This window comes from Oncorhynchus keta, unplaced genomic scaffold, assembly GCF_023373465.1.
Source record: "Oncorhynchus keta strain PuntledgeMale-10-30-2019 unplaced genomic scaffold, Oket_V2 Un_contig_4899_pilon_pilon, whole genome shotgun sequence".
In the NCBI taxonomy this organism is placed as follows: domain Eukaryota; kingdom Metazoa; phylum Chordata; class Actinopteri; order Salmoniformes; family Salmonidae; genus Oncorhynchus; species Oncorhynchus keta.
The window spans coordinates 1,571-22,800 of record NW_026288017.1 but is presented as its reverse complement, the minus strand read 5'-3'; the positions used below and the strand labels follow the sequence as shown (position 1 = coordinate 22,800).

General features: G+C 43.4%; 1 pseudogene; it reads right to left on the bottom strand.

Annotated features, from left to right (window-relative positions):
* The window catches only part of LOC127925003 (HBS1-like protein), a 79,683-nt pseudogene extending 60,991 nt beyond the window's left edge, over window positions 1-18,692 (bottom strand).
* Window positions 18,693-21,230: the final 2,538 nt, after the last annotated feature.

Below are 21,230 nucleotides of genomic sequence, written 5' to 3'. Positions count from 1 at the left end.
TACAGTGAACAAAATAATATGAGTGTTAATGTTGGCAGTTCATACGAAGGACCGTCACCTTTAACCAGGATCGGCATTACGAAAACTACATTTTAGAAAACAATTGTGATTCATCCTATTTTGTCCCTAACATCATTACCCCTTAGGAACAGATGTGGATACACACACACACACACACACACACACACACACACACACACACACACACACACACACACACACACACACACACACACACACACACACACACACACACACACACACACACACACACCTTCCCCTCAACAGACACACACGCTGGTCCCCCGTTGTCAACCCATCTCCCCAAGCACCTCTATGCAGTCAGACCTTTGATTATAATTGTGCCCCCTCTCTGATTGTCCTAGTGTGACCCCCACCCCCCTCTCTGATTGTCCTAGTGTGACCCCCCTCTCTGATTGTCCTAGTGTGACCCCCCTCTCTGATTGTCCTAGTGTGACCCCCCTCTCTGATTGTCCTAGTGTGACCCCCTCTCTGATTGTCCTAGTGTGACCCCCCTCTCTGATTGTCCTAGTGTGACCCACCCTCTCTGATTGTTGAGGCAGTATAATGGAATGTGAACTTGAGGCAGTATAATGGAATGTGAACTTGAGGCAGTATAATGGAATGTGAACAAGAGGCAGTATAATGGAATGTGAACTAGAGGCAGTATAATGTCAAGTGAACTAGAGGCAGTATAATGGAATGTGAGCTAGAGGCAGTATAATGGAATGTGAACTAGAGGCAGTATAATGTCATGTGAACTAGAGGCAGTATAATGTCATGTGAACGAGAGGCAGTATAATGTCATGTGAACTAGAGGCAGTATAATGTCATGTGAACTAGAGGCAGTATAATGTCATGTGAACTAGAGGCAGTATAATGGAATGTGAACTAGAGGCAGTATAATGTCATGCGAACTAGAGGCAGTATAATGTCATGCGAGGCAGTATAATGTCATGTGAACTAGAGGCAGTATAATGGAATGTGAACTAGAGGCAGTATAATGTCATGTGAACTAGAGGCAGTATAATGTCATGCGAACTAGAGGCAGTATAATGTCATGTGAACTAGAGGCAGTATAATGGAATGTGAACTAGAGGCAGTATAATGTCATGCGAACTAGAGGCAGTATAATGTCATGCGAGGCAGTATAATGTCATGTGAACTAGAGGCAGTATAATGTCATGTGAACTAGAGGCAGTATAATGTCATGTGAACTAGAGGCAGTATAATGGAATGTGAACTAGAGGCAGTATAATGTCATGTGAACTAGAGGCAGTATAATGTCATGTGAACTAGAGGCAGTATAATGTAATGTGAACTAGAGGCAGTATGATAATGAGAGCATCTCCTCATTATGTACAGGTCTCTGATAGTATAATGTAATGTGAACTAGAGGCAGTATGATAATGAGAGCATCTCCTCATTATGTACAGGTCTCTGATAGTATAATGTAATGTGAACTAGAGGCAGTATGATAATGAGAGCATCTCCTCATTATGTACAGGTCTCTGATAGTATAATGTAATGTGAACTAGAGGCAGTATGATAATGAGAGCATCTCCTCATTATGTACAGGTCTCTGATAGTATTTTCTGTTGGTCACCTCATTTTACTGAACAGTTAATGAGGGTCAGTTAGTCGGAAACAAATTTGACCGAAATTGGCATCCCTAGTTTCTTTAACAGGCACTTTTAATTTCAAACTGATAACTCTGTGCTGTTTCTGAACCAGACCTTTGAATACTATTTCAAATCATTTCAAATACTTTATCTGAGCTTGATTGAGCTTGCCTGGTGCAATGGACACCAATAAAAGCAGTAAAAAAAAGCGAACCATTGACATAAAAACGAAATAGGCTATTCCAGAGTTGAGTCATAGCCTCCATGGCTACAGAGACAAATAAGTCTGAATTCATATCTCAATCTCAAACATGAACAACAACACACATACAGCACCAGTCAAAAGTTGACACCTAGTCATTACAGGATTTGTACTATGTTCTACATTGTAGAATGATTAGCGAAGACATCAAAACTATGAAATAACACAATATGGAATCATGTAGTAACCAAAAAAAAGTGTTAAAAACATTTAAATATATTTTTATATTTGAGATTCTTCAAAGTAGCCACCCTTTACCTTGAGGACAGCTTTGTTCTTGGCATTCTCTTTCCTAGTTTTGATGTCTTCACTATTATTCTTACAACCCTTGAATGAGTAGGTGTGTCCAAACTTTTAACGGGTAAGTAAAATAACATTCTATTGGTAGCAAGAATTTTGTAAACAAATTTGACTTGAAAACGAAGTCGTTTCGTGTATCAGATGTCTCATGGGAAGTTTTGAATCCAGGGTCGTTTCGTGTTTCAGATGTCTCATGGGAAGTTTTGAATCCAGGGTCGTTTCGTGTATCAGATGTCTCATGGGAAGTTTTGAATCCAGGGTCGTTTCGTGTATCAGATGTATCATGGGAAGTTTTGAATCCAGGGTCGTTTCGTGTATCAGATGTCTCATGGGAAGTTTTGAGTCCAGGGTCGTTTCGTGTATCAGATGTCCCATGGGAAGTTTTGAATCCAGGGTCGTTTCGTGTTTCAGATGTCTCATGGGAAGTTTTGAGTCCAGGGTCGTTTCGTGTATCAGATGTCTCATGGGAAGTTTTGAATCCAGGGTCGTTTCGTGTTTCAGATGTCTCATGGGAAGTTTTGAATCCAGGGTCGTTTCGTGTATCAGATGTCTCATGGGAAGTTTTGAATCCAGGGTCGTTTCGTGTTTCAGATGTCTCATGGGAAGTTTTGAATCCAGGGTCGTTTCGTGTATCAGATGTCTCATGGGAAGTTTTGAATCCAGGGTCGTTTCGTGTTTCAGATGTCTCATGGGAAGTTTTGAATCCAGGGTCGTTTCGTGTATCAGATGTCTCATGGGAAGTTTTGAATCCAGGGTCGTTTCGTGTATCAGATGTCTCATGGGAAGTTTTGAATCCAGGGTCGTTTCGTGTATCAGATGTCTCATGGGAAGTTTTGAGTCCAGGGTCGTTTAAGTGTATCAGATGTCTCATGGGAAGTTTTGAATCCAGGGTCGTTTCGTGTTTCAGATGTCTCATGGGAAGTTTTGAATCCAGGGTCGTTTCGTGTATCAGATGTCCCATGGGAAGTTTTGAATCCAGGGTCGTTTCGTGTTTCAGATGTGGAAAATCTCTTCCCTCCTATTTTTCCATATGTCACAGCTGTACATTTTTTTTTTATCCATAAATGAAACTGATATACTTTTCTACTTATCACAGATGTCTTTAACCAATGATGGTCTTTGCTGCCGACCAACAAGAGCCTTACTTTGTCCCCCTTCTACTTTCCTGCTCCATTTTAGCTGTGATGCTGCTATTCGTTGGTTGTAATTTTGGGTAGAGCAGACATTTCCATTTATATATATATGTTTGTTAGCTGCATGTGTAACATAACTATACCAGTCCCTGTTATGATATTATTTACAAAGATTACATTTTTTTAATTTTTTTTTATCAATTAGTATATTTGAGTTTAACCATAATAATTGTTCTGTCTTTTCTGGTGGACTAAACTGAAATTGCAACTAACTTTCTATGGCTTGTTTAAAAATAAAAAAGATATATTTTGGAGATGATTTCATTTATAAATAATAAATAAAGTGAGAGGTTGTAATCTGAATGAAGAGAACAAGGCCATTCTTACTGAAACAGTTCTGATTTAAAGTCTAACTTCTGTATGACGAAGCCTTTAAATGAGGTCATAATGGTCGAGTGCTTTAGTAGATAAAATGTCTGGCCTCACAATTCATACTCATGATACAAATAAGAAGAAGAAGAAGAAGTCCTGTTTAAATTGTTTCTGGTTCCCTTCCCGGTTTCTTCTGTTCCTCGACACAATCCTTTCTCGGCGCTCTACGGACAATTCCTTTCCACCTCATGGCTTGGTTTTTGCTCTGACATGGACTGTTAACTGTGGGACCTTATATAGACAGGGGTGTGTGTGCCTTTCCAAATCATGTCCAATCAATTTAATTTACCGCAGGAAATCTCCTATCAAGTTGTAGAAACATCTCAAGGATAATCAATGGAAACGGGATGAACCTGAGCTCAATTTCAAGTCATAGTAAAGGGTCTGAATACTTATGTAAATAAGGGATTTCTGTTTTTTATTTGTAATACATTTGCAACAAAAACTGTTTTCACTTTGTCATTATGGGGTATTGTGATATCATTGCGGGTGTAAAGTCTACGGGTATTGTGGTGTAATTACGGGGTATTGTGGTGTATTGTGTTGTGATGTCATTACTGGGTATTGTGATGTCATTACTGGGTATTGTGATGTCATTACGGGTATTGTGATGTCATTACGGGGTATTGTGATGTCATTACGGGGTATCGTGGTGTGTGATGTCATTACGGGGTATTGTGATGCGTCATTACGGGGTATTGTGGCGTCATTACGGGGTATTGTGATGTCATTACGTCATCGGGTAATGTGATGTCATTACGGGGTATTGTGATGTCATTACGGGTATGTGTGATGTCATTACGGGGTATCGTGATGTCATTACGGGGTATCGTGATGTCATTACGGGGTATCGTGATGTCATTACGGGGTATCGTGATGTCATTACGATATCGTGATGTGTGTAGATTGGAGCGGATTTGTATTTATTTAATCCATGTTAGAATAACTAACGTGACAAAAAGGTGGAAAAAGTCAAGAGGTCTGAAAACTTTCTGAAGGCAACGTACTAAAACATGTTGCACATATTAATTTATTTCTACAGTGAACAAAATAATATGAGTGTTAATGTTGGCAGTTCATACGAAGGACCGTCACCTTTAACCAGGATCGGCATTACGAAAACTACATTTTAGAAAACAATTGTGATTCATCCTATTTTGTCCCTAACATCATTACCCCTTAGGAACAGATGTGGGATACACACCACACACACACACACACACACACACACACACACACACACACACACACACACACACACACACACACACACACACACACACACACACACACACACACACACACACACACACAGTCCTTCCCCTCAACAGACACACACGCTGGTCCCCCGTTGTCAACCCATCTCCCCAAGCACCTCTATGCAGTCAGACCTTTGATTATAATTGTGCCCCCTCTCTGATTGTCCTAGTGTGACCCCCTCTCTGATTGTCCTAGTGTGACCCCCCTCTCTGATTGTCCTAGTGTGACCCCCTCTCTGATTGTCCTAGTGTGACCCCCCTCTCTGATTGTCCTAGTGTGACCCCCCTCTCTGATGTAATTACGGGGTATTGTGGCGTCATTACGGGGTATTGTGATGTCATTACGGGGTATTGTGGTGTCATTACGGGGTATTGTGGCGTCATTACGGGGTATTGTGATGTCATTACGGGGTATTGTGGTGTAATTACGGGGTATTGTGATGTCATTACGGGGTATTGTGGCGTCATTACGGGGTATTGTGATGTCATTACGGGGTATTGTGGTGTCATTACGGGGTATTGTGATGTCATTACGGGGTATTGTGATGTCATTGCGGGGTATTGTGGTGTCATTGCGGGGTATTGTGATGTCATTACGGGGTATTGTGATGTCATTACGGGGTATTGTGATGTCATTACGGGGTATTGTGATGTCATTACGGGGTATTGTGATGTCATTACGGGGTATCGTGACGTCATTACGGGTATCGTGATGTCATTACGGGGTATTGTGATGTCATTACGGGGTATTGTGATGTGTGTAGATTGGAGCGGATTTGTATTTATTTAATCCATGTTAGAATAACTAACGTGACAAAAGGTGGAAAAAAGTCAAGAGGTCTGAAAACTTTCTGAAGGCAACGTACTAAAACATGTTGCACATATTAATTTATTTCTACAGTGAACAAAATAATATGAGTGTTAATGTTGGCAGTTCATACGAAGGACCGTCACCTTTAACCAGGATCGGCATTACGAAAACTACATTTTAGAAAACAATTGTGATTCATCCTATTTTGTCCCTAACATCATTACCCCTTAGGAACAGATGTGGGATACACACACACACACACACACACACACACACACACACACACACACACACACATTCCCTCAACAGACACACACGCTGGTCCCCGTTGTCAACCCATCTCCCCAAGCACCTCTATGCAGTCAGACCTTTGATTATAATTGTGCCCCCTCTCTGATTGTCCTAGTGTGACCCCCCTCTCTCTGATTGTCCTAGTGTGACCCCCCTCTCTGATTGTCCTAGTGTGACCCCCCTCTCTGATTGTCCTAGTGTGACCCCCCTCTCTGATTGTCCTAGTGTGACCCCCCTCTCTGATTGTCCCAGTGTGACCCCCTCTCTGATTGTCCTAGTGTGACCCCCTCTCTGATTGTCCTAGTGTGACCACCCCTCTCTGATTGTCCCAGTGTGACCCCCCTCTCTGATTGTCCTAGTGTGACCCCCTCTCTGATTGTCCTAGTGTGACCCCCCTCTCTGATTGTCCTAGTGTGACCCCCCCCCTCTCTGATTGTCCTAGTGTGACCCCCTCTCTGATTGTCCTAGTGTGACCCCCTCTCTGATTGTCCTAGTGTGACCCCCCTCTCTGATTGTCCTAGTGTGACCCCCTCTCTGATTGTCCTAGTGTGACCCCCTCTCTGATTGTCCTAGTGTGACCCCCTCTCCAAGGGTTACTGCAGCTAGTGTTGCCAGCACTACCTGGGTGGGGGTCCATTTCAACCCAACTGATATACATGTCACATTGCTACTTGTAGGCTCGTGTCTAATTGGTCTCAATACATTTCATGATGTGTAGCCTAACGTGAGCAGCTATGTGTCCAATCTGTCCTTATTACTGGGTAAGCGTTAGAATAAGCCTAATCAATATTTGCAGCTGTAGGTGGTATTAATATCTCTAGGAGCTGATCCATCGTCAGTTTTGTGAAATATTTTTAATATATATATATTTTTTTTAAAGTTAATTAAGGAAAGATTTGAACTGAGAGAGCTGATTTTCGGCCGTTGTTGAAAAGATGCATCGTTAAAATTCCCTGTAAGTCTAAACTGGCCATCTGGAAACCGGGCCCTGGTCCGATGTGGTCCCTGCTCAGACATACCTTTCTCTGGTCGCGGTGCAGCTGAGGCTTCCTGATTGGCTCTTGGTACAACTGCTGTCTCCTTATTTGCTCTCTGCGGCAGCGGTGCGTCATTATTGGTCCTGGCGTCCAGGGGCGGCAGCCCGGCGCTCTCGACTGAGAGAACGGCGTCCAAGGCTCTCTGAGGGTCGAAGGCGCACCGCAAGGCAGCCTGGGTAAGGATCGACTCTGGCATGGCATCACCCAGCACCGCACGCATCAGGTCCAGACACGAGTACAACTTGCCTGTGGAGTCACACACACACACACTGTTAATTCGTTAATTCAGGGTTCCAATAAGAGTTGAATCATGTTACAAGTGGGTGGGGGTGGGCGGGGTTAAGGGTACCTTGGTCCAATGGGGTTGAGGTTGTGTGTGAGGGGGGGGGGGAGTTAAGGGTACCTTGGTCCAATGGGGTTGAGGTTGTGTGTGAGGGGGTGGGGGTTAAGGGTACCTTGGTCCAGGGGTTGAGGTTGTGTGTGAGGGGGTGGGGGGTTAAGGGTACCTTGGTCCAATGGGGTTGAGGTTGTGTGTGAGGGGGTGGGGGGGTTAAGGGTACCTTGGTCCAGGGGGTTGAGGTTGTGTGTGAGGGGTGGGGGGGTTAAGGGTACCTTGGTCCAGGGGTTGAGGTTGTGTGTGAGGGGTGGGGGGGGTTAAGGGTACCTTGGTCCAGGGGTTGAGGTTGTGTGTGAGGGGGTGGGGAGTGGGGGTTAAGGGTACCTTGGTCCAGGGGTTGAGGTTGTGTGTGAGGGTGGGAGAGGTGTGTATGGCCTCATCTTCCTCCATCTCCTCCTCCTCTAGGGGTGGCTCAACGTTGGGTCTCTCCTGCCTGCTGGAGTAGATGAACTGGGCTGCTGTGGACACCACAGAACACACACACACACACAACGGATCACTCAACAGCCAATCACAGTGCTTGGCAATGTCAACAATGTGTCACATGCAGTGTTCTGATGCAGTGGCCTTTTAGAGACCAGGAGGGACGACGTGACTGAAAGATGCAGTAAGTCAAGTCAGAAGATTACAGATTCATTACCAACAACAGGTGCAAAGTACAGCAAAATGTCATCACGTTTTGAAGTCAACTCTCCTCTCTTTGTCTAACAACACTTTACTGAATCTAGCAAAGAAGTTGTGGGTCAGAGTGCAGTATTAATTTAGCTTCATAGCGTTTTGGTTAGCACGTTTCTCACACCGGCTTCTGCCAAGGAGGGAGCAGGCAATAGTTAGGAAACACCAGGAGGGTCTCCTAGCAACACGTGCCAAGGAGGGAGCAGGCAATAGTTAGGAAACACCAGGAGGGTCTCCTAGCAACACGTGCCAAGGAGGGAGCAGGCAATAGTTAGGAAACACCAGGAGGGTCTCCTAGCAACACGTGCCACGGAGGGAGACGCGACAATAGTTAGGATACACCAGGAGGGTCTCCTAGCAACACGTGCCACGGAGGGAGACGCGACAATAGTTAGGAAACACCAGGAGGGTCTCCTAGCAACACGTGCCACGGAGGGGAGACGCTACAATAGTCAGGAAACACCAGGAGGGTCTCCTAGCAACACGTGCCACGGAGGGAGACGCTACAATAGTCAGGAAACACCAGGAGGGTCTCCTAGCAACACGTGCCACGGAGGGAGACGCGACAATATTTAGGAAACACCAGGAGGGTCTCCTAGCAACACGTGCCACGGAGGGAGACCCTACAATAGTTAGGAAACACCAGGAGGGTCTCCTAGCAACACGTGCCACGGAGGGAGACCCTACAATAGTTAGGAAAACACCAGGAGGGTCTCCTAGCAACACGTGCCACGGAGGGAGACCCTACAATAGTTAGGAAAACACCAGGAGGGTCTCCTAGCAACACGTGCCAGGGAGGGTGATGCTACAATAGTTAGGAAACACCAGGAGGGTCTCCTAGCAACACGTGCCACGGAGGGAGACGCTACAATAGTCAGGAAACACCAGGAGGGTCTCCTAGCAACACGTGCCACGGAGGGAGACCCTACAATAGTTAGGAAAACACCAGGAGGGTCTCCTAGCAACACGTGCCACGGAGGGAGACCCTACAATAGTTAGGAAAACACCAGGAGGGTCTCCTAGCAACACGTGCCACGGAGGGAGACGCTACAATAGTTAGGAAACACCAGGAGGGTCTCCTAGCAACACGTGCCAGGGAGGGAGACCCTACAATAGTTAGGAAACACCAGGAGGGTCTCCTAGCAACACGTGCCAGGGAGGGTGATGCTACAATAGTTAGGAAACACCAGGAGGGTCTCCTAGCAACACGTGCCACGGAGGGAGACGCTACAATAGTCAGGAAACACCAGGAGGGTCTCCTAGCAACACGTGCCACGGAGGGAGACCCTACAATAGTTAGGAAAACACCAGGAGGGTCTCCTGCAACACGTGCCACGGAGGGAGACGGGACAATAGTTAGGAAACACCAGGAGGGTCTCCTAGCAACACGTGCCAGGGAGGGAGACGCTACAATAGTTAGGAAAACACCAGGAGGGTCTCCTAGCAACACGTGCCACGGAGGGAGACGGGACAATAGTTAGGAAACACCAGGAGGGTCTCCTAGCAACACGTGCCAGGGAGGGAGACGCTACAATAGTTAGGAAAACACCAGGAGGGTCTCCCTGCAACACGTGCCACGGAGGGAGACCCTACAATAGTTAGGAAAACACCAGGAGGGTCTCCTAGCAACACGTGCCACGGAGGGAGACACTACAATAGTCAGGAAACACCAGGAGGGTCTCCTAGCAACACGTGCCACGGAGGGAGACGCTACAATAGTTAGAAAACACCATGAGGGTCTCCTAGCAACACGTGCCACGGAGGAGACCCTACAATAGTTAGGAAAACACCATGAGGGTCTCCTAGCAACACGTGCCACGGAGGGAGACGCAACAATAGTTAGGAAAACACCATGAGGGTCTCCTAGTGCCAAGGAGACGCACAATAGTTAGGAAAACACCATGAGGTCTCCTGGCACACGTGCCACGGAGGGAGACGACACTCTCCTAGCATAGGGAGGAAAACACCAGGAGGGTCTCCTAGCAACACGTGCCAGGGAGGGAGACGCGACAATAGTTACAGGAAACACCAGGTACTGGGTCTAGCAGGGAGATATACTATAAAGAACATGTGCTGTACAGGGTAGTGTGACAGGAGGGAGATACACTATAAAGAACATGTGTACTGTACTAGGGTAGTGTGACAGATACACCTATAAAGAACATGTGTACTGTACTAGGGTAGTGTGACAGATAGCAGGGGAGATACACTATAAAGAACATGTGTACTGTACTAGAGGTAGGGACAGGGAGATATGACAATAGTTAGGGGTAGTGAACACCAGGAGGGTCTGTACTAGGGTAGTGTGACAGATAGCAGGGGAGATATACTACTATAAAGAACATGTGTACTGTACTAGGGTAGTGTGACAGATACAGATAGCAGGGGAGATATACTATAAAGAACATGTGTACTGTACTAGGGTAGTGTGACAGATAGCAGGGGAGATACACTATAAAGAACATGTGTACTGTACTAGGAACATGTACTGTGACAGATAGCAGGGGAGATATACTATAAAGAACATGTGTACTGTACTAGGGTAGTGTGACAGATAGCAGGGGAGATACACTATAAAGAACATGTGAACATACTGTACTAGGGTAGTGTGACAGATAGCAGGGGAGATACACTATAAAGAACATGTGTGACAGATAGCAGGGGAGATACTGTACTAGGGTAGTGTGACAGATAGCAGGGGGAGATATACTATAAAGGACATGTGTACTGTACTAGGGTAGTGTGACAGATAGCAGGGGAGATATACTATAAAGAACATGTGTACTGTACTAGGGTAGTGAACATGTGTACTGTACTAGGGTAGTGAACATGTGTACTGTACTAGGGTAGTGTGACAGATTGCAGGGGAGATACACTATAAAGAACATGTGTACTGTACTAGGGTAGTGACAGATAGCAGGGGAGATATACTATAAACAACATGTGTACTGTACTAGGGTAGTGTGACAGATAGCAGGGGAGATATACTATAAAGAACATGTGTACTGTACTAGGGTAGTGAACATGATGTACTGTACTAGGGTAGGAACATGTGTACTGTGAACATGTGTGCTAGGGTAGTGTGACAGATTGCAGGGGAGATATACTATAAACAACATGTGTACTGTACTAGGGTAGTGTGACAGATAGCAGGGGAGATATACTATAAACAACATGTGTACTGTACTAGGGTAGTGTGACAGATAGCAGGGGAGATATACTATAAATAACATGTGTACTGTACTAGGGTAGTGTGACAGATAGCAGGGGGAGATACACTATAAAGAACATGTGTACTGTACTAGGGTAGTGTGACAGATAGCAGGGGAGATATACTATAAAGAACATGTGTACTGTACTAGGGTAGTGAACATGTGTACTGTACTAGTGAACATGTGTACTGTACTAGGGTAGTGTGACAGATTGCAGGGGAGATATACTATAAACAACATGTGTACTGTACTAGGGTAGTGTGACAGATAGCAGGGGAGATATACTATAAACAACATGTGTACTGTACTAGGGTAGTGTGACAGATAGCAGGGGAGATATACTATAAATAACATGTGTACTGTACTAGGGTAGTGTGACAGATAGCAGGGGGAGATACACTATAAAGAACATGTGTACTGTACTAGGGTAGTGTGACAGATAGCAGGGGATATACTATAAAGAACATGTGTACTGTACTAGGGTAGTGTGACAGATAGCAGGGGAGATACACTATAAAGAACATGTGTACTGTACTAGGGTAGTGTGACAGATAGCAGGGAGATATACTATAAAGAACATGTGTACTGTACTAGGGTAGTGTGACAGATAGCAGGGGAGATATACTATAAAGAACATGTGTACTGTACTAGGGTAGTGAACATGTGTACTGTACTAGGGTAGTGTGACAGATAGCAGGGGAGATATACTATAAAGAACATGTGTACTGTACTAGGGTAGTGTGACAGATAGCAGGGGAGATACACTATAAAGAACATGTGTACTGTACTAGGGTAGTGTGACAGATAGCAGGGGAGATATACTATAAAGAACATGTGTACTGTACTAGGGTAATATAATATATATAATAATAATATATAATAATATAATAATATAATATATATAATAATAATATATGCCATTTAGCAGACGCTTTTATCCAAAGCGACTTACAGTCATGTGTGCATACATTCTACGTATGGGTGGTCCCGGAATCGAACCCACTACCCTGGCGTTACAAGCGCCATGCTCTACCAACTGAGCTATAAAGAACATGTGTACTGTACTAGGGTAGTGAACATGTGTACTGTACTAGGGTAGTGAACATGTGTACTGTACTAGGGTAGTGTGACAGATAGCAGGGGAGATATACTATAAAGAACATGTGTACTGTACTAGGGTAGTGTGACAGATAGCAGGGGAGATACACTATAAAGGACATGTGTACTGTACTAGGGTAGTGTGACAGATAGCAGGAGATACACTATAAAGAACATGTGTACTGTACTAGGGTAGTGTGACAGATAGCAGGGGAGATATACTATAAAGAACATGTGTACTGTACTAGGGTAGTGAACATGTGTACTGTACTAGGGTAGTGAACATGTGTACTGTACTAGGGTAGTGTGACAGATAGCAGGGGAGATATACTATAAAGAACATGTGTACTGTACTAGGGTAGTGTGACAGATAGCAGGGGAGATACACTATAAAGAACATGTGTACTGTACTAGGGTAGTGTGACAGATAGCAGGGAGATATACTATAAAGAACATGTGTACTGTACTAGGGTAGTGTGACAGATAGCAGGGGAGATATACTATAAAGAACATGTGTACTGTACTAGGGTAGTGTGACAGATAGCAGGGGAGATATACTATAAAGAACATGTGTACTGTACTAGGGTAGTGTGACAGATAGCAGGGGAGATATACTATAAATAACATGTGTACTGTACTAGGGTAGTGTGACAGATAGCAGGGGAGATATACTATAAAGGACATGTGTACTGTACTAGGGTAGTGTGACAGATAGCAGGGAGATATACTATAAAGAACATGTGTACTGTACTAGGGTAGTGTGACAGATAGCAGGGGAGATACACTATAAAGAACATGTGTACTGTACTAGGGTAGTGTGACAGATAGCAGGGGAGATATACTATAAAGAACATGTGTACTGTACTAGGGTAGTGTGACAGATAGCAGGGAGATATACTATGAAGAACATGTGTACTGTACTAGGGTAGTGTGACAGATAGCAGGGAGATATACTATAAAGAACATGTGTACTGTACTAGGGTAGTGTAACAGATAGCAGGGGAGATATACTATAAAGAACATGTGTACTGTACTAGGGTAGTGTGACAGATAGCAGGGGGAGATACACTATAAAGAACATGTGTACTGTACTAGGGTAGTGAACATGTGTACTGTACTAGGGTAGTGTGACAGATAGCAGGGGGAGATACACTATAAAGAACATGTGTACTGTACTAGGGTAGTGAACATGTGTACTGTACTAGGGTAGTGTGACAGATAGCAGGAGATACACTATAAAGAACATGTGTACTGTACTAGGGTAGTGTGACAGATAGCAGGGGGAGATATACTATAAAGAACATGTGTACTGTACTAGGGTAGTGAACATGTGTACTGTACTAGGGTAGTGAACATGTGTACTGTACTAGGGTAGTGTGACAGATAGCAGGGGGAGATACACTATAAAGAACATGTGTACTGTACTAGGGTAGTGAACATGTGTACTGTACTAGGGTAGTGTGACAGATAGCAGGGGAGATACACTATAAAGAACATGTGTACTGTACTAGGGTAGTGTGACAGATAGCAGGGGAGATATACTATAAAGAACATGTGTACTGTACTAGGGTAGTGAACATGTGTACTGTACTAGGGTAGTGAACATGTGTACTGTACTAGGGTAGTGTGACAGATAGCAGGGGAGATACACTATAAAGAACATGTGTACTGTACTAGGGTAGTGTGACAGATAGCAGGGGGAGATATACTATAAAGAACATGTGTACTGTACTAGGGTAGTGTGACAGATAGCAGGGGAGATACACTATAAAGAACATGTGTACTGTACTAGGGTAGTGTGACAGATAGCAGGGGAGATACACTATAAAGAACATGTGTACTGTACTAGGGTAGTGAACATGTGTACTGTACTAGGGTAGTGTGACAGATAGCAGGGGAGATATACTATAAAGAACATGTGTACTGTACTAGGGTAGTGTGACAGATAGCAGGGGAGATATACTATAAAGAACATGTGTACTGTACTAGGGTAGTGTGACAGATAGCAGGGGAGATACACTATAAAGAACATGTGTACTGTACTAGGGTAGTGAACATGTGTACTGTACTAGGGTAGTGTGACAGATAGCAGGGAGATACACTATAAAGAACATGTGTACTGTACTAGGGTAGTGAACATGTGTACTGTACTAGGGTAGTGAACATGTGTACTGTACTAGGGTAGTGAACATGTGTACTGTACTAGGGTAGTGAACATGTGTACTGTACTAGGGTAGTGAACATGTGTACTGTACTAGGGTAGTGAACATGTGTACTGTACTAGGGTAGTGTGACCGACCTGTAGCAGGGGAGATACAGTAGTCATCGTCAACAGACTGTCCATACAGATCGTCATCGTCAAGGTCTGCAGAAACACCAGGGAAAGTGATACAGTTAACAGAGGCAGCTAGCTAGCTTGGTTACACACAAACATCGTAATCACTCTCTCACACACACTGGCCGCCTATCAATTGGCCTAGTCAGCAACTCTGCCTGGCTGGCAGCTTGTATGAGGCCTGTACTGGTGGACTGGATACACACCAGTATCTTTCAATAGTGAAACAATTACCTCACATTGAATAACGAGTATACTGTAAAAATTTAACTAAATTTAATAGCCGGGCAATGGCACATATTTCAGCAAATAAATGGCCATTTCTAAATCAATTCTTTACCAGGTTACCGTGAATTACCGTGAATTACAGTGAATTACTGTGAATTACAGTGAATTACCGTGAATTACCGTGAATTACCGTGAATTACAGTGAATTACCGTGAATTACAGTGAATTACCGTGAATTACAGTGAATTACCGTGACTTACAGTGAATTACCGTGAATTACCGTGAATTACAGTGAATTACCGTGAATTACAGTGAATTACCGTGAATTACAGTGAATTACTGTGAATTACCGTGAATTACCGTGAATTACCAGGTTCAATGTTTGATTTGTTACATTTAAGTAATGACTGGGGAAAAATGCCAATCATCCCTTTTTAAAATCGCCATTAAGAACCTGCGAGTCATTGGCTGCTAGCGGCTGAGAAGTGATAACTAACTGTACAACTTTGGGAGAGCAGATCTCTTTGACAGTTCAAGAGGAGAATAATTATTCTGTCAACAAATAAATAAACATGTAAAAAAGAAACATTTTTTTGGCATACTAAGACAAACGAAACGTGGCAGTGTAAATGATAACACATTTGTGCAAGAAATTAAGGCGTTTATTAAAATGCTGGAATTGAATGCTGCAAATAAACAATTAACTACAGTGCGTTTAGAAGGTCTTCAGACCCCTGGACGTTTTCCTCATTTTGTTACGTTACAGCCTTATTCTAAAAGTACTATTATTATTATTATTATTATTATATTATTTATATTAAAATGGATTCAATTGTAGTTTTTCCTCATCAATCTACACACAATACCCCATAATGACATCACAATACCCCATAATGATGGAAGCAAAAAGAGGTTTTTAGACATTTTAGAAAATGTATTAAAATTAAAACTGAAATGTTACATTTAAATAAGTATTCAGACCCTTTACTCAGTACTTTGTTGAAGCACCTTTGGCAGCGATTACAGCCTCGAGTCTTCTTGGGTTCGATGCTACCAGCTTGGCACACCTGTATTTGGGGAGTTTCTCCCATTCTTCTCTGCAGTTCCTCTCAAGCTCTGTCAGGTTGGATGGGAGTGTCGCTGCACATATATTTTCAGGTCTCTCCAGAGATGTTCGATCGGATTCAAGTCCAGGCTCTGGCTGGGCCACTCAAGGACATTCAGAGTCAGGAAGCCAAGCCACTCCTGCATTGTCCTGTTGGCAGGTGGACCTTCGGCCCAGTCAGAGGTCCTGAGTGCTCTGGAGCAGGTTTTCATCAAGGTTCTCTCTGTACTTTGCCCCGTTCATCTTTGCCACAATCCTGACTAGTCTCCCAGGCCCTGCCACTGGAAAACACCCCCACCGCATGATGCTGTCACCACCATGCTTCACCATAGGGATGGTGCCAGGTTTCCTCCGGACATGATGCTGTCACCACCATGCTTCACCGTAGGGATGGTGCCAGGTTTCCTCCGGACATGATGCTGTCACCACCATGCTTCACCGTAGGGATGGTGCCAGGTTTCCTCCGGACATGATGCTGTCACCACCATGCTTCACCATAGGGATGGTGCCAGGTTTCCTCCGGACATGACGCTGTCACCACCATGCTTCACCGTAGGGATGGTGCCAGGTTTCCTCCGGACATGACGCTGTCACCACCATGCTTCACCGTAGGGATGGTGCCAGGTTTCCTCCGGACATGATGCTGTCACCACCATGCTTCACCGTAGGGATGGTGCCAGGTTTCCTCCGGACATGATGCTGTCACCACCATGCTTCACCATAGGGATGGTGCCAGGTTTCCTTCGGACATGACGCTGTCACCACCATGCTTCACCGTAGGGATGGTGCCAGGTTTCCTCCGGACATGACGCTGTCACCACCATGCTTCACCGTTGGGATGGTGCCAGGTTTCCTCCGAACATGACGCTTGGCATTCAAACTAAAGAGTTCATCAGACCAGAGAAGATTGTTTGTCATTGTCAGAGCTCTTTAGGTGCCTTTTGGCAAACTCAAGCGGGCTGTCATGTGCATTTTAGTGAGGAGTGGTTTCCGTCTGACCACTCTACCATAAAGGCCTGATTGGTGGAGTGCTGCAAAGATGGGTTGTCCTTCTGGAAGGTTCTCCCATATCCAGAGGAACTCTGGAGCTCTGTCAGGGTGACCATTGGGTTCTTGGTCTCCTCTCTGACCAAGGCCCTTCTCCCCCGATTTCTCAGTTTGGCCGGGCAGCCAGCTCCAGGTGGTTCCAAACTTCTTCCATTAAATAATGATGGAGGCCACTGTGTTCTTGGGGACCTTTAATGCTGCAGATATGTGTTCGCACCCTTCCCCAGATCTGTGCCTCGACACAATCCTGTCTCGGAGCTCCACAGACACTTCCTTCGACCTCATGGCTTGGTTTTTGATCTGAAATGCACTGTCAACTGTGGGACCTTATATAGATGGGTGTGTGACTTTCCAAATCATGTCCAATCAATTGAATTTACCACCGGTGGACTCCAGTCAAGTTGTAGAAACATCTCAAGGATGATCAATGGAAACAGGATGCACCTCAGTTCAATTTCGAGTCTAGTAGCAAAGGGTCTGAATACTTATGTAAAAAAAGGTATCGGTTTTATTATTTATAATATATGTTCTAAAAACCTGTTTTCAAATCGAATTTCAAATCAAAATTGTATTTGTCACATGAGCCCGAATACAACAGGTGTCGACCTTACCGTGAAATGCTTACTGACAAGCCCTTAACCAACAGCACAGTTCAATAAAGAGTTTCTTAATAAGCGGAAGTAAAACAAACGTAATTAAATCAAAAGTAACAAGAAAATTACACAACAATGACAAGGCTATATACAGAGGATACCTGTACCGAGCGGTACTTGCTTGTTTTGTCACATTAACTGAAATAAGGCAAACTATTCGAATGTTTAGCAACCAAGAAATGGTTTTGCTATTTTTGCATAGTGCAGCTTTAAATACGGTGCACGGTTCGTTTCCTTGCCGCGATACTAATGAGTATCGCGATACTTGTATCCTACTGGCCAGCTTCAGTGAGTGGAACTTGAAAGCTAACTAGCTAGCAAGCAAGCTAACGAAGCAATAATATAACTAAGCAATAATATTGACACATATCGGCCGATAAGAGTTGACTTAGTTCATTTAATGAACTAAATAGTTCAACTCAGTTCTCTGAAATATATTCCTCTGTGTTAATGTTAATGTCAAGGCACCGTTTGCAATTGACAGCCCAAATAGGACACGACAGCAATAAACCCTTATCGAGCTAATCGGCTAACTTTAGCTCGCTAGATTAACACACGTTGGTTTGTTCGGGCCATCGGAGGGTCCACGCACTTTCACAGCATCTAACCTTCATCATAGTTGTAGCCTCGGACATTTCTGTGCCGGGACATGTTGCCTTTATACGTCTCCTTTCGGCCGTGTTTGAGGCGGGTTTTTGTTGGGGCTCACGGCGTTTGTTGTAACATGTCCATATAGGAATTAGGCGAAGCGAGAGGTTTTACTCCGCCACATAAAAAAAAAATCTGTCCACGAAGCGGACTAAAAGTTTGTATGGAGGTCAATGAAAGAATGTTGAATTTGGTCAACAAACAACAAAATATATATATAATTACTTATTTGCTACGTGAGATTATTTTTGATCGAATATAATTATCGTTAATGACTAGATTGTTACGAATGCACAGATATGAGTGGACGAGTTTATTTTAGATTTCCCCTTGTCATAGAGATAGATAGATGACTCCTCATGAATATCGCCAGATTTAGCATGGGCATTGTCATTGAGGGCTTCCAATATTTTAAAGTATTCAACTGGGTGAGGATTCCTATGAGTTGGGAGCAATCAGCCAGTGAAGAAGAATCACATGAACTATTTTAAAATGGAAATTGCGTCAATGACGCTGCCCATATTGTCATAGACCCTGTGATGACACAGAGTCAACTATCTATCTCTATGGCCTGTTGTTCACACGCGTATCTTCCCTCTCATTGGCTAGAATGGTCCCACCTGATCTCGCCTTCCTTCCATCTTTTCGGACATGTAATTCCACTGTTATAGAGCGGTGACTCGAATGTCTTTAATGTAATAGACCATCTTTGATGCGTCTCTCTTTCCGAGAGTCATTAACCCCCTTTTTATATATATATATATATATATATATATATATATATATATATATATATATATATATATATATATATATATATATATATATAACCCTACCTGAGTTAAAATAAAACCGAACAATGTTTTCCCTTATCTCTAAAGTCCCCCATATGTGAAATTGACGGTTGTGTAAACATATTTTGCTGCAAAAGTGTTTACATTCATAGATATATTACTTTACTTTAACTACAACGGTGCAGAATAAAGCCTGGTTTGATGAGGGTGGAATTCCACCAATCCAAAGAGAGGAAAAGCCTTTTGCGCTCTGTGGACAACGAATCCCATCAGTAGGACAGAGACGTCTCGTCATTGGCCGTGTTAGAGAGCATACAATCAATCCATGAAGCATTGTGGGTAAATGGTGACTGATTGACTGATGATACAAATAATAACGAGTAGTTATTTATGATGCAAGTTGATTTGTAGATCAGTCAGTCGGCAATCTGCGGCACTGTCGAACAAGCCCGTTCGTTATAAGCAGTGTTTCTGGCTAAATACCCACCTCTGCACAGACGGTAGAGTAGAGCGCTCTCCTGTTGAGCGGTTCAAAACAACAGAGAGGTTAAGAGTGATGCGGTTTACATTGACGTTACCATTTGTGATTTAACTATTTGCACATCGTTACAACACAGTATATAGACCTAATATGACATTTTAAATGTCTTTATTCTTTGGAACTTTTGTCAGTGTACTGTTTACTGTTAATTTATTTATTATTTATTTCACTTTTGTATATTATCTATTTTACTTGTTTTGGCAATGTAAACATATTTATCCCATGCCAATAAAGTGTCTTTAAATTAAAATGATAATTTAAGTTACTTCTAAACGCAGAGCTAGTGTCTGTCACACTGCTCCAATCCTAACTGAAATCCTGGCAAAGAGAACGACCGATCTGATGTCAGAGCTTAAAGGTTAAAATACGGGCGGAACCTCTTCAGTAGCATTTACGGCGACGCTATAATGCATCTCGTCCACCAACAATACGAACATTTACTTTAACTTTGATCATAAAAACATTTGAAAAAAAATATTCTAGCATCAAAGCTGTTCCAAAGAAAATTATATTCCCTCATCAATAATTTTTAAAAAACAGCTCCATTTTATTTATATTTTTCCATTTCTGAAAAACAAGAAACCACACATTACTGTGCAGGTTGTTTTCTGTCGGCTTTTCCAAGGAAACGTCACCTTCTGAGCTCATGCAGCTTCAGCCTGTGTTTCTGGAAACCACCCGTTCGAAGGTTGTGACTAGAACAAGTTCAGCTATGGACCAAAAGTTGCCTGTTTGAGTTGTGGCAGGGACAAATGTAGAACTTTAGCTAAAGCTAACCCTTTTCCTAACCTTAACCTAATTCTCCTAACCAGCCAAAACCTCTTTAGAAACTGAGCGTGTCTGATCGTGTCTGCCAATCTGGTGCTAACACCCACCCACTGCCCTGGCTGAATGGTATGTAAGGTGGTGATGATGGTGATGGTGATGATGATGATGATGATGATGATGATGATGGTGAGGATGATGATGGTGAGGATGATGGTGGTGATGGCCGACATAGGCGTACAGAGGCCCATTATCAGCAACCATCACTCCTGTGTTCCAATGGCACGTTGTGTTAGCTAATCCAAGTTTATCATTTTAATAGGCTAATTGATCATTAGAAAACCCTTTTGCTATTATGTTAGCACAGCTGAAAACTGTTTAACTGATTAAAGAAGCAATACAACTGGCCTCTTTAGACTAGTTGAGTATCTGGAGAATCGGTATTTGTGGGTTCAATTACAGGCTCAATATGGCCAGAAACAAAGGCCTTTCTTCTGAAACTCACCATCACCATCACCACCATCATCATCAAACTAATCCGTCTGTTCTTGTTCTGAGAAATGA